Source organism: Rhincodon typus, chromosome 1 (assembly GCF_021869965.1).
Source record: "Rhincodon typus isolate 14 chromosome 1, sRhiTyp1.1, whole genome shotgun sequence".
Classification (NCBI taxonomy): Eukaryota; Metazoa; Chordata; class Chondrichthyes; order Orectolobiformes; family Rhincodontidae; genus Rhincodon; species Rhincodon typus.
In genome coordinates, this window is record NC_063332.1 from 128,946,191 (window position 1) to 128,957,186 (window position 10,996).

Consider the following 10,996-nt stretch of genomic DNA (forward strand, 5'->3'; position numbering starts at 1 on the left):
CCTCACCCCCATCCTAGGCCCTAAGAAGACCTTCCACATCAAACAGATGTTCACCTGCACATTTGCTAATGTGGTATACTGTATCCGCTGTTCCCGTTGTGGCCTCTGCTACATCGGGGAAACCAAGCGGAGGCTTGGGGACCGCTTTGCGGAACACCTACGCTCGGTTCGCAACAAACAACTACACCTCCCAGTCGCGAACCATTTCAACTCCCCCTCCCACTCCTTGCACGACATGTCCATCCTGGGCCTCCTGCATTGCCTCAACGATGCTACCTGAAAGCTGCAGGAACGGCACCTCATATTTCGCTTTGATACCCTTGGGCTGCAGGGTTGCCATGTGGACTTCACAAGCTTCAAAATCTCCCCTCCCCCGACTGCATCCCAAAACCAGGCCAGCTCGTCCCCGCCTCCCTAACCTGTCCTCCCACCCCATCTCCTACCCACTAACCTCATCCCGCCTCCTTGACCTGTCCGTCCTCCCTGGACCGACCTATCCCCTCCCTAACTCCCCACCTCTCTGACCTGTCTGTCTCCTCTCCACCTATCTTCTCCTTTATCCATCTTCTATCTGCCTCCCCCTCTCTCCCTATTTATTTCAGAAACCCCTTCCCCTCCCCCATTTGTGAAGAACGGTCTCAACCCGAAACGTCAGCTTTCCTGCTCCTCTGATGCTGCTTGGCCTGCTTGTTCATCCAGCTTTATACCTTTTTTATCTCTGTACCACATTGATACTGCATTGCTTTTGATACACAAGTCTTGTATGAACTGCGCAATTTTGAAGGAACCCTTCACTGTGTAATTAGACACCTTGCTGAAAACTATTCGTAGAGATTCACCCAGTCATTTGGCCAGTTCCTGACTGGTTCTGCACAACATGTAAGGAAGGGAGTAATAGGGACATCAGTTGTGCATCTTGGGCAGTTTGAGTTTTTAAAATAGGCATTTAGATGCTTTGCTAGTTCATTTCTCAGGGCAGGATGAAACATTTTCAAATGCCTTATCAGCAGAACACAAGTTATTTAAAACCATTTAAATCTCACTGGCTGGGTTTACCTGTGCCAACATTTTTCATTTAACTGTGTTTTCATGTGGCTTAAAATTAATCATGATCTTCTGCATTATTAGGGAACAGTGAAGCTGTTACCTTCATCTAAAACAGTGAAGAGGTAACTATGAAGAGGTAATCACTTATTCTATTGTATTCTCATCTGTGCTGTTTAAGGATTGCTACAATACAGGTATGCCAGTACAGTTGTAAATATTGTGTTGATTATTGCTCATAGTGTTCCCACACTTCCATTAGGGAATTCTTGGTTCTTCCTTGTTTAGTGGACACCTCTTATAGACTAAATATAATTAAATATTTACAACTTAAATCTAGCTATCTTGCTTTACCTACTTTGCTAAGAGATTTTGATTTTCTTTAAAACAAAATTAAATGTCTGTAATAAAAGAAGTAATTTGTTATTTTACATCTTTGCATGCACTTCCGATTCATGACAATAGAGAAACCTACAGGTAACCAACTCCTGGAAATGGGTTAACAAGGTGTATAGCTGGATGAACACAGCAGGCCAAGCAGCATCAGAGGAGCAGGAAGGCTGACGTTTTGGGCCTAGACCCTTCAGAAACGGGGAAGGGGGAATCTGAAATAAATAGGGAGAGAGGGGGAGGCGGATAGAAGATGGATAGAGGAGAAGATAGGTGGAGAGGAGACAGACCGGTCAAAGAGGCGGGGATGGAGCCAGTAAAGGTGAATGCAGGTGGGAGGTAGGGAGGAGATAGGTCAGTCCAGGGAGGACGGACAGGTCAAGGGGGTGGGATGAGGTTAGTAGGTAGGAGGTGGGAAGAGGGCATAGGTGGGAGGAAGGACAGGTTAGGGAGGCGGGGATGAGCTGGGCTGGTTTTGGGATGCGGTGGGGGAGGGGAGATTTTGAAACTCCCGCGGGGGGGCGGGGGTTCTTCCCCCCCCCCCCCCCCCCCCCCGCCTCAGTGGTCAAGAACGCCCTCGACCGTATCTCCCGCATTTCCCGCAACTCATCCCTCGCACCCCCTCCCTGCAATAACCACCAAAACAGAATCCGCCTCGTCCTCACGTACCACCCCACCAACCTCCGGATCCAACGCATCATCCTCCGACACTTCCACCATCTGCAATCCGACCCCACCACAAAGGCATTTTTCTCTCCCCACCCTTATCTGCTTTCCGGAGGGACCACTCTCTCCGTGACTCCCTTGTCTGCTCCACACTCCCCTCCAGCCCCACCTCACCCGGCACTTTTCTCTGCAACCGCAGCAAGTGCTACACCTGCCCCTACAACCTCACCCCCATCCCAGGCCCCAAGAAGACTTTCCACGTCAAGCAGATGCTCACCTACACATCTGCTAATGTGGTATACTGCATCCGCTGTTCCCGTTATAGTCTCCTCTACATCGGGGAAACCAAGCGGAGGCTTGGAGACCGCTTTGCAGAACAAATATGCTCAGTTCGCACTAAACAAATGCGAACCATTTCAACTCCCCCTCTCATTCCGCAGACAACACGTCCATCCTGGGCCTCCTGCAGTGCCACAACGATGCTACCCGAAGGTTGCAGGAACAGCAACTCCTATTCTGCTTGGGAAGCCTGCAGCCCAATGGTATCAATGTGGACTTCACAAGCTTCAAAATCTCCCCTCCCCCCTAACCTGTCCTTCCTCCCACCTATCCCCTCCTCCCACCTCAAGCCCCACCCCCATCTCCTACCTATTAACCTCATCCCACCCCCTTGACCTGTCCGTCCTCCCTGGACTGACCTATCTCCTCCCTACCTCCCTGCCTACACTCACCTTTTTAGTGGCTCCATCCCCGCCTCTTTGACCTGTCTGTCTCCTCTCCACCTATCCTCTCCTCTATCCATCTTCTATCCGCCTCCCCCTCTCTCCCTATTTATTTCAGATCCCCCTTCCCCTCCCCCATTTCTGAAGAAGGGTCTAGGCACGAAACGTCAGCCTTCCTGCTCCTCTGATGCTGCTTGGCCTGCTGTGTTCATCCAGCTCCACACCTTGTTATTTCAGATTGTCCAGCATCTGCAGTTCCTGCTATTCCTGGAAATGGATGTTGTGATACAGCCTATATCTGAGCAATGTTTTGACTGTGACAGATGTAAGCAGGTACCTAGGAGAAACGCAAGGATGACACACCTAGGTTCATGTTGAGATTTGTGAAATGTTTATGATGGTAGGTTTTAAGTGAGAAAAGCTGAGATGGTTCAGCTGGAGCACAGATAATGGTATTTGATTATCTGTTCCTGTGTTACACAATTCGTAAATGTACCTGCAAAAGTTTATCATGATTTGCTGATGTGCTGTACTTTATGCATGGTACATAGTGCTGCCACGGTGCATTTGTGGAGGGAGAGAGTGGATAGAGTGCCAATCAAGAGAGGTTACTTGGTTCCAAGTTGTTGAGTTTGTGTTACTGAGGCGCACTCATCAAGACAAATGCAGGACATTACATCATACCTCTGACTTGTCTTTTAGATGGTGTGCATGTTTTGAGGAGTCAGGTGATGAGTTACATGACGTGACTTACTGGCCTCTGATCTTCTCTTGGAGAGACTGTTCTATGAGGTTGTTGACTTGCTCGCCAAGCTGTATTGTTCTCGTTCTTGCTTGTTCTATGGCTGGTCCAATAATTTCTGGTAGGTGGTATGTGCCAAAAGCTGTAGTAGTGGTTCCCCATTGGATGTCAAGAGATGGTTGGATACTGTCTTGTTGAAGGCAGTGACTATCTGGCACTTGTGTATTGCAAATTTCACTTCATTTACCCTTGATTATCCCAAGTCTGGATGTTGTCCAGTTCTTGCTGCATTTGGACATGGCCTGCTTCATTATCTGCAGACATGTAAATGCTGCTGATCATTGTGCAATCATCAATGAACATCCCCACTACTGACCACCTGACAAAAGGGACGGTCATTGAAATCATTGGACCTAGCATGTTACCTTGAGGCACTTGTGCAACTATGCACTGGGCCTGAGATTGACCCTGAACAAAAATCTAACTTTGCGTCTGGATTGACTCGACAAATTCAGTTTGTTTTTTTTTTTTTTTTTCCCCTTGATTTCCCATTGACTTTGTTTTTTCCAGGGCATATCTATACTTCAATCCTTCAATGGCTGCCCTGTTGTCAAGAGCAATTACTCTTGCCTCCCCTCTAGAGTTCCTTCTCTGTAAAGAGAACCAGGATATTCTTTCCAAACTCATGGTGTTGCTTGACAAAGACCCGGTCGGTCAGACAACATGCAGTTAATAAGTGAATAGGATTGATGTACTTATCCAGTCTGCACATGAATAAGAAATGTTTGGAAGGATATGGGCCTAGTGCAGGCAGGTGGGGCTATTTTAGTTTGCGATTATGGTCAGCATGGATTGGCTAGACTATAGGGTCTGTTATCATGCTATATAACTTTATGACATAGGTGGCAGATTCTTCCCATGATTCTCGTGCGCTCTCAGCCCTGTGGTCCAGTAGGACTGTGATGACTTTACCTTTTTGTTTTATAGGGTTAGTGTAGCCAGATGCCTGGCTTAAAGATCCACCTGCTCCAGAGGTGTCATAGTACCTCTGAACAGGTTGATGAAAAAATATCTACAATTCTGGAAATGGTGCACTCCTTTACTGTTCCCATGTCAAAATCTTGATTGGCCGGTAATGGATGATAAGCTCTAAGGATTGACTTAGTATGTTTAGGAACCTTTAAACTGGTCTAGTGTATACTTAATTGCCATTGTCATGCATGCATCTCATTAAATTGATATGTATGAGAATTATGTATTCTGTTGAAGGCTTAATTTTTTAAATTGCTGTGTTCACATTTTATTTTACAGTTCTTTTTCCTGTTGTCTCATACAGAATGCATCATAGATGTGGGATATCCACAGGAGGAGTAAATGCAGAATAAAGTTACAGATCCCAATTTGATGACTGACTTATTTTTCAAAAGCAGTAGACATGCTGCCCAGTTTACAGATGGAAGCTGTTCTATGTCATAAAACTAGTTGAAGGATTAAACTGCAACCAATCTTTCTAAGCTCTTAGAATTCTTATTTAGAAATACATGTTGGAAGCATGCATTTCCTAATCCTACCATCAAAGTTTGACTGTTTGTATTCGTAAGGACGCAAGTGAATCCCAAGTTGATGTCAACCACTTGTTCACAACTAATATAAAATTAACAGATTCCCTTCTTGCTGGAATTGCTAAACATGCACAACCAAAATTCCAAAACAAATAAATTCAAACCTCTATATTCTCTACAGAGCATTATATTTGAGACTGAGGTCCCCTAACTATTTCTTTGCACATGCAGTTTTTTTGTCAAACAATCCAACAGTTGATGACTTGCAACGTGCATTTAATTTGAGACTTTACTCCAGTTTCTCAAACCACGATGAATCAATGTTTTTCAACTTGGAATGTTTTGTGGTGTTTGAGTTATGCAACAATGAATAATTATCTGCACTGTTTTCCATGGGAAAACAATCTTCATTACACCAAAAGTGCAACATCTCAGCTTAAATATTTGACGTTCATACCCTTACTTGCCTCCACTAAGGCTCCTGTTTTAGTAGCCAGTAGTTTTAATAATTTTTTGTTTGAAATGTCTAACTTCTGAAGCTAAAAGGGCAGCACTTTTTTTGCACTGAACTGGAAATGAAACCGGTTACACCAGAAAACCCATTAAGAAAATCAGGTTTGTTTTGGAGTAATGTGTGCTATGAGCGACCTAAAGATGGAACATCTAGCATACCTTTTTCTATGGTTTTTTTAAAAAAAAATTAAAGATGCCCTTAGTTAAAATTTATGTTGGTTCCAAAGCTTCAAAATGAGAAGTTGGTCTCGTCCAAGGGCATAACTATTTGAAATGATCAATTAAGCTCTAGTTGCTCAGTTTCACAGTCTCATCAGTTATAGTATAATCTTTTTGTGGTAATCTACTGCCATTAACAGGACAGAGGACCACATTATATGGGATGGTTGATTTAAAGTTATCCGCACCTACCTTAATATTTAAACCAATAATATCTAAATCAATATATTCAAAATGCCTGTCAAATCTGGCTCTCACTTATTAAATTCTATCTAGGTACGTGATTCACAGGAAGACAGTAAATATAATAACTATGACCAGAGAAAAGGTACTAGCAAAACTAATTGGGCTAAATGCCTTCAAGTCCCCTGGACCTGAGAGGATGCACCCATGCATATTAAGAGATAGCTACAATGTTGGTAGTAGTCTTCCAAGAATCTTTTATATTTGGGGAAATATCCCAGAGAATTGGAAAATTATAACCAGACAAAAAGTGCCAACTATGGATGAGTTAACTTTACAACAGACAATTTTTCCAATGTTAATGTGTCGTAAAGCATTTAGAGATACATAATCAGGTAGAGTCAGTATGGCTTCATGAATGGGCAATCATGCTTGACAAATTTATTAGAATTTTTTGAGGCGATCACAAACATGATAGATAAAGGGGAACCAGTAGGTGTAATATATTTGGATTTCCAGAAGGAATTTGATACGTGACAGCAGGTAAGGTTACACAAAATAAGAGCTCATGGAGTACTACTATGGGTAGAGATTTGGCTAACTAATAGAGTTAGGATAAAGCAGAATGGGAACTGTAACTAATAGAATGCTACAAAGATGGGTGTTGGTGTCACAATTATTTACAATATATTAATAATTTGGCGAAATGCATTCATTTCCATTATCCAAGTTTATAGGTGATACAATTGGGTGGGAAGGCAAATTGATCGTGGCAGAGTAGGACGCTCCAGCTGGAGCTCCTCTGCTCCACCTGTTCTTTTCTCCTTTTTTCTCCTTCTCTCCTCCCTTCCTTCTCCTTGCCTCTGACTCCAGGCTTCTATTGTGGAATTGGTAGTCAGTGGGATTGCCGGCAGAGATACCAGTGGCCTGGTGCAGAGTGTGGAGGCAGCCAGCGTGGAGACCCCCCTGTGGTGGTCTGTTGTGGAGAGCCTTTGGAGAGAGACTGTGATGGTTGTCTTTTGATTTCGCTGCTTGTTTTTTCTGAGCTGTGGTTATACAGTGTTTAGCTGCAATGTAACTTCTTTTTGTGCGTTTCTCTATTCTGTAACTAAGGATTGTACTTGGGTACCTTTGTATCTGACATGGTGCTATGAGTGGTTGTTATAAACTTTTCACTGTATTCATTTGAGTACGTGACAATAAAGCTAATTTAATTCACTTCAGTATTATGGATCACCGTCTACAAAGGGAAGAGAGAGGTTAACTGAGTGGGCAAAAACTTTACAGATGGAATGTAGTGTGGAGAAATAAAGTTTGGCAGGAAGAATGGAGGAAGTGAACATTATTTGAATGGAGAAAGACTGACTGCAGAAAGCTAAAGTACACAAGGATTTGGGGGGTCCTTGTGCATGAATCACAAAGCTAAGATCAAAGTTCAGCAAATAATGGGGAAGATAAATGGAATGTTGCCCTTTTATTTCAAAGGGAATAGAATACAGGTAGTTCTCTTTTAATGTGATAGTTGCATTCTAGTGGGACCTCAAACTTTAGAAAAGCATGCTATAGAAAATTGCCATAGAAAATAATGCTATATGGAAATTGCTATAGAAAATCGCTATACCTGTACAGCAGAAAGTTAGTGTTGTCCAGACAGCATCTACTATTCAACAATTGTGTTACAGCCAATTCGCCTTAGTGAAACAAGTGTTATAGCAGAACTATCCAGCTAAAAACAGGGAGGTCTTGCTGAAACTGTATAAGGCATTTGTCAGACCACACCTAGAATATTGTGAACATTTATGGTTTTCTTACCTAGGAAAAGAGATACTGTCATTTGGAGGCAGCCACAGAAGGTTCACAAGGTTGATCTTGGGTATAGAGGGATTTTCCTATGAGGAGTGGTTGGGTAGGTTGGGCTTGTATTCCTTGGAGTTGAAAACAAGACTTTTTTTGTGGCATGTTGGTGATTAGTGAGAAGTTGTTTCCCCTTTTAGGAGAACCAGAACCAGAGTGCATAATGTTGCCCATTTGTGACATATGAAGATTTTTTTTTTAGGGGTAGTGAATCTGTGGAATTACTTTCCACAGACATCTTTGGAAGGTGAGTTGTTAAGTATACTCAAAACTGAGATTTTTAATCAGCAGGGGAATTGAGGTTATGGGGTTAAGACAGGACAGTGGAGTAGGGATTATTAGATCAGCTAAGTTACAGGAGCAGAAGTAAGCCATTTGGCCCATTTGAGTGTGCTGCACCATTTAATGAGATTGTGGCTGAAGACAGTTTCCTTCCCTAAAAACATTTTTTGAATCAGATGAATTTATACAACAATTCACAATGGCTTTGTGGTCATTGAACTTGTAATGGCAGAATTTGAATTCAATAAAAACTTGCAATGAGACATGGTTGAATTCAAAGCTGGCTTCCTGACCATTCTGCTGTACAGGTATAGCGATTTTTCTATTGCAGTTTCTCCATAACAAATAATACCACAACACCACCACCTCCCCAAAAGAACCTGAATCTATCTTTGCCAAAAGCTGCTCAGTTCTTCCTTGGATTGTGCCCTATCTGCATACAAAATTCCATTATATTGTCAAACTGATTGGGTTTATTGTTTGCAGACATACAGACTAACAGGGATGAAAAGTTATTCAATGATATTTTTAATAAGTATACTAAATGTCCATTTTTCCTATAAATTAATAAGGAGGAATGTAGTAGTGATGTCACTGAACTAGTAATCCAGAGGCCTGGGCTAATTTTCTGGTGACGGGGTTGAAATTCCGTTAAGGCAGATGGTGAAATGTGAATTCCAATACAATCTGGAAATAAAAGCTAATCTAATAGTAACTATTGTTGATTTATCTTAAAATTCTGTTTGATGCACTAATGTATTTAGGGAAGGAAATCTGCATTTTTATACTGCTTTGGAGAACTGACATCAAAAAATTTCAAATATTAAAATGGAATCATACTAAAGAATAGTTTGTGAAGTGCTGAGGTACAGCACTTCAACTTTGTTTGAATTTCAAGAACAATTAAAATGAGATCTCCCACTTGTACTGGTGGATGCTATTCCTATGGTATGCAGTTGTTCTCTGATGCAAGAATCCCTTCAATTTGTAATCACTGCTTGTACTGTACTTTTGCTTGCATTTTTCAGCCTATGCTGCCAGATGGTAGTACTTCTGTATGTCTATGTATCAGTCCTCATTACTTTGGTTCCAGTGGTACCTTGATTCACAGTCTGTCCCAAATTCTCAAAGTATGAGTATCTTGCATTTCTGGAACGAGTCTGCAACAAGGAAATCAGGACACAGCAGGAGTAAAATTCCTTCTGGCCAGTGTATAGAATGACTGATTTGTTTAATGAAGGCTGAGGGAAGTATTCTTGAAGAAATTTTGACATTGCAACAAAAATCTCATCCAACAGTAAAATCAAAGACAACTTTCGATGTTGGAGATCTGAAACAAATGGGTTGCTGGAGAAGCTTAGCAAGTATGGCAGCAGCTGCAGAGAGAATGCAGCATTAATGTTTTGAGTCCAGTGACCGGCCTTCAGAATGGATCTAACAGGCCGTCCATTTCCAATCACTGAAACCGATTAGAACCAGTCATCTGTCCATGACAAACACTTCAGCACAATTCAGTACTGCTAGTCAAGAGATCCCCAAACAGAATTTTGGTTTTTATTTAATACAGTTTGTTGAAGTCCATTATTTGTTTTCCTGATGGAGTGACAGTCTGTTTTATGAAATTAAGTTCTGACCATGCCTCATAGGTAATCTGTTGTTACATGCCAATCTTCTATGTTTCATTTAAGAATTCAAATTTGGGGGTTCAGAAGCCCATTACTATCCAACTGATGGGCATTCATCTCGCAATGCTTTATTTCTGATTTTGCTGCTTGTAGGAAGTGGCAAAGCCAAGGTCATACCTGCTTTCCTTTCTGTTAAGGAAGCTTAACTCTCGTCTACATTGGCACATTTTATAGGCCAGATTTGCACGTTACCATGTATGTCACCTAACCCAATCACCACCTGTTTTAGTCTGCTTCTAGTTATAATTTTTATTAACTCATTTGGATGTGCAGTGACACATCTGTGGGACTTCAGCCTGGATCTTCTGGGCCATACTACGACAATGCCACAAAAAAACCCTTTTTTGATTCGATTTAGTCTGGAATAAGTGAATTCTATACTAATACTCACCACCTGCATACAAGTACACATAATTAAATTGCAATTAACAAGTGTACCTTTTGAGAAGTGACCTGTGACTGAGCCTGTTCAGTCCAAAGGCCAGTATATGTTTGAAATATTTGAATTGTGCTCATTGTTTATTTCAAACACTGTTTGTTTTTGTTCTTTTGAATTACCCATGACTATGCTGTTGTGTATTTTTTTTCCATGTTGGAATGATTAAATTCATGGGTGCAACTGTGCTTGAAGAATATGTAATTTCCCTCCTGTAGAGAGATTTTCTGTGCAGCTCAAATTGGTTGTCGGATGAAGCTTCATTGCTATTATCTATTCAGTGCACCCATCAGTCTGTCAAATTTTCAAAGCATTCTTTCCTATACTGATAGATATTTACATTCCTTGTACCAGCCTTAGAATTAAGAAGCAAACAAAAAAAGGTTGCTCATATAAAAACCCAAAAGAACTGCGGATGCTGTAAATCGGGAACAAAAACAAAAAGTTGCTGGAAAAGCTCAGCAAGTCTGGCAGCATCTGTGGAGGAGAAAAGAGTTAACGTTTCGGGTCCAGTGACCCTCACCGGACCCAAAACGTTAACTCTGTTTTCTCCTCCACAGATGCTGCCAAGGTTGCTCATATGCCACTTTTTGACAAAATGAAGTGAATGCAATGCCCTTCAATTGATTTCTGTGCGTACATGACAAAAAAAGAGTCAGACTGGAGGTTGGGGAAGGGAAATAGTAGGATAAACTGGC

At 41.9% G+C, this 10,996-nt stretch overlaps 1 protein-coding gene across 3 annotated transcripts in view; it reads left to right on the forward strand.

The window, feature by feature from the left end:
• The window catches only part of fbxw7 (F-box and WD repeat domain containing 7), a 360,356-nt gene that overhangs the window by 27,982 nt on the left and 321,378 nt on the right, over positions 1 to 10,996 (forward strand). Inside the window, exon 2 of one of the 3 annotated variants that reach the window (XM_048600812.1) lies at positions 1,129 to 1,183. The exons of 1 other annotated variant lie outside the window; for it this stretch is intronic. The gene's annotated coding sequence lies outside the window, so the exon portion shown is untranslated. The remainder of the gene's footprint in view (positions 1 to 1,128; positions 1,184 to 10,996) is intronic. One more of the 3 variants, XM_048600827.1, reaches the window with a different exon arrangement.